We start from the raw sequence: 4,118 nt of genomic DNA, 5'->3' as shown, positions 1-4,118 counted from the left end.
CCTGCCAACTACAAAAAAAAAAAAAAAAAACTCAGTCCCTAAAACGTGCTTAGGATTTAAAAGTCTCCACATTTTATTAATTTTTTTATAAAATGATAAATTTATGTAGTGACGTATCTAGAGATGCCTCTCCTTGGGATTTATCCCAAGATCTCGGGATATTGACGTTAAGTTAGGGATAATTTGTATCAAGATGTCGAAATCTTAAGATTTTATACATTCAAAAATAATACATTTTGCGAAGGGAAGAAAAAAGTTTCATATGCCATGAGGGGAAATTAAAGAAAATGATACAGTGAGGTCATATGTGGAATAATAAAAAGTGAAATCTTACATATGAAAAAGATACTAATATGACAAGAAATCCATTTAAGCTATCAGTTGCGTTTTGCCACTTTTTTTTGAAGCTTTAGTGTCGATTCACACACAAAATGACAAATCCGTCCAAGATGATGTTATATACAGTTTTTTTGATTCACATTTTTTAGTTATATATATTGTATCTATCAACCTTTTATCCAAAAAAAAGAAAGAAAAAAAAGGCCCAAAATTTATTAGTGGCTAGCCTATTTGTCCATTTCTGTGTTATTCTATATTTAACAGTAGGTATATTAGCAGAATACAGAAAATTAGCTCGAGCTCAACAAATCAACGTTTGTAACAGTAATACAATTAAAATGACTATCTGTCTGCGAATCTCAAACATTTCTGTTTTTTTAATTTTCTAGAAATGATATAATACTTTTTATCAATTAAAAATAAATGATGTATTTCACTTGTTTGACGCACTAAATCAGTCTGGTGGGTGACTCTGAATTGCTCAGAGTAATTTATCTCAGATTGTATGGTTGATAATTTATATTCATGAGGATATGCCCATCCTGAATTGGAGCCAATAATATACTTATCGAGGGTTGTACCTGACAATACAGAACCGACATAACACTCAACTCACGTTGAGGTCAGAAACTTTTCAGACCACCCTCCTATATATTTCTATAATTTTTACGTATAATATATCCCCTCGAGGTATTATAAACATTTACAACATAAATAGATGTGTAAGAAAATACCATTATATTATATAAAACACATTAAATGCTTCCTTGCAACAATAATTTTGAAACACGATCATAATTATATGTAATAATTGTTTTTTTATAAATAAAAAGGAGTGTATAAAAGTATTCATTGCATTTTAATAAATGCATAAAATGGAAATGTCTGAATAGTTTTTGTTTTTAGGCTTTGAGTGTGTTTGCAATAACAAGCATCACCGGGGTTGTGTGTTGTTGTTTGTTTTATTGTAAATATGTGTTGTAAATTATTCCATATTAATTTTAACCCTCTTCTTTGTGTGTTTACTCAACCATCAAAATGAAATATCTTTGGGGTACCTTCTGTGTATAGTAGTTCGTGTCCACTGTTTTTGTGGATACTTCCAATATCGCATTTTGTTTGAGACGTTTATGTAGTCATTAAATATGTATTTATATTGATTCAATATACAAATAAATTGGTTGAATTAAACATTATCAAAGGAATTATTTTTTTACAAATAAATGAAGTTGGATGTAGATTTTCAATCTAAATTGGATTGGATGAATAAATAAAAATGTAATACTAATATTTTTGATTATAAATATCACTAAGGACCATTACTACAAACAAAGTTATACCTTCAAACATCATTGTATCATCCTAGAAAATGCACACCTTGGCGTGATATCCATCCCTTGGAAGTATGAATTTACAATTCTAAATATACATAATTCAGCCTATTTCGTTCTCTTTGGAAAAGAAAGAACAGGCAAATACCATTGTTTTATTGCAATTTCAGATTGCTCTAACTTTACATGAGCAAATTCAATTTTAGTCAATTTTCCTTAATGACCATATTTCTTAATAGTACTTTGGTAAAAAAAAAAAATAATGTCTAGGATAAAGATAATATTTGATGAAAATATTTTGATATAAACATATCAATTAACAATGTATATAAATATGTACAGAGTGTGCAATCTATCTATACCAAAACTTTGATTTAGGCAGCAGATATATATTTTTCTAGATACCTTGATTAAACCTACAGCAGTCGGAAAAAAATAAACCAATTGAGAAATTCGTTGTCCCAAACATTTGGAAAAGAAATGGAGCCCGACTTGCAATCCGGACCGGGAGCGACAGCATCTTAATTACTCAAACTCGGGGACTTAGTGAGACATTCGTTCACAAGGTTAGGCGGGGGCTTGAGGGCTCTAAAGGTAAATTTTGAGGCAAAAGTAATTTGGACTGAGGTCTCAAATAGCTCTGATATAATTTTGACTACTTCTTGGCGCTGGACTTTTGCCCTCCAAACTTGTCAGATCTAAAAATGGAAGATACGACAAACCTGCGACACCAAAGACGAAATTATCTTTCGAATGAAGAAAAAATTCTAGGATTTGCCAAGGTACCAAGTGTTTGACTCTGTTCGAGCATTCGACCTCAGAATTCGGTTTTTTTTAATCGAATAACTGGTAGGAGAGAAAATTGCATTTAAAAAATATATTTTTGTGGCCGAGATAACTTGCGCACCCTATATGTATTATATTGATAATAAAAAAATTATAATGATGTCCACTATAAAATAATATAAGCGGGTTTAACTTTAGAGGTCTCTAATCTATGTATGTACAAATTTTGAAGCAATGAATATGTTTATTTCATTGAAAAACAAAGAGAAACTCTTTTTTTTTTTTTTTTTTTGAGTAATACAAGTTTTATATTCAAAAGTTTATAAATGCTTATACTAGGAAACAAACACTCTACAACAACAAAGGACCATCTCATCATCATGGCTATCTTAATTTGATGATAAAAAGGATTTGTTTCAATGCTTGTACAATGTACATATATATATGTGTAGGTAAAATAAATGATTATAGTCAAATAAACTCATACGTATGTAAATACATATCTCTTCATTGTTTTAAATCTTTTCCATTAGTGTCATCAACCAAAGCAAAGCAAATGATTTTTTTATTTTTAATGTAAAGCTTACAATTTTTTTTACATTATTTATAGCGTTACAGATGTAGTTGTTTAGTTATTGTAACTTGGAAATACATATAAGAGTTGGAAACACCTTGTTTCAAATAAATGTACAGAAGTGGACACAACCATGCAAAAAAAAAAGAACTTCCAAAGTATGTATTTTAACCCCCCTCTTTATCAAAGTTATCGACTTTTTGAAAAGAAATGTCTTAGATAACTTTAAAAATAACAATTTTTTCAATTTTGTTTACATATTAATTTATTTGGTTAGCTAGATTTTGTTTAAGTTACATTTTGGAAACTGCAAGGAAAAACAAAAGCAAGGCATATGTTACTACTGAATTAAGGTCATTATTTACATCAGCTGCTTGTCATAAGATTTGGTTGGGAGAACATAAATTTATGCTGTAAAGAGGAAAACTTTCTAAATTTAAATTTGCATTAGTACTAATAATTCATGAAATTTTTTATAAAATTTGGTTTTTAGATATATATATATTTTTTTTTTAATACACTGAAGATTAACAAAAATTCTTCGTTCAGAGAAGGACTTAAAACCACAGCAATCTATTACATTTTTTGGAGAAAATTTATAAAATTAAATTTCAAAAATTCATAGTTATTTACAGAAAATTAAACTTTTTGGAAAAAAAATTCAATTATCAAATAATAATTATTTTATAAAAAGTCCATAGCTATTTATATAAATTTGTAAAAAAAAAAATTAAAAACGAAATTACATTTCACATATTAACTTTTTGAAGAAATAATTAGATATTAAATTTTCTATTAAAAAGGAAATGTTTCTTAATTGGAGGGGTGGGGGGCTACAGCCTCTCCAGCCCTCATCTTGCGGACGCACCTAATATTTCTCTATATAATTTCATGATTAGTAAGGAAATATGTATTTTGTTTTAGGGTAAAACTTTGTCACAACAAAAATAAAAGTTTGGGCTGTAGATGATCTCTATTACACACTTTGTACTGTGTCAAAGTAAAACCCATGCATCAAATAATGCGGTTAAAATAGGCATGTGTATCAGTAACGTCACTATTACATGACATAAATATCCATATAATAT

Source organism: Lepeophtheirus salmonis, chromosome 14 (assembly GCF_016086655.4).
Source record: "Lepeophtheirus salmonis chromosome 14, UVic_Lsal_1.4, whole genome shotgun sequence".
NCBI classification, from domain to species: Eukaryota; Metazoa; Arthropoda; class Copepoda; order Siphonostomatoida; family Caligidae; genus Lepeophtheirus; species Lepeophtheirus salmonis.
The sequence above is the reverse complement of the archived record's forward strand: the minus strand, read 5'-3'. Positions refer to the sequence as shown.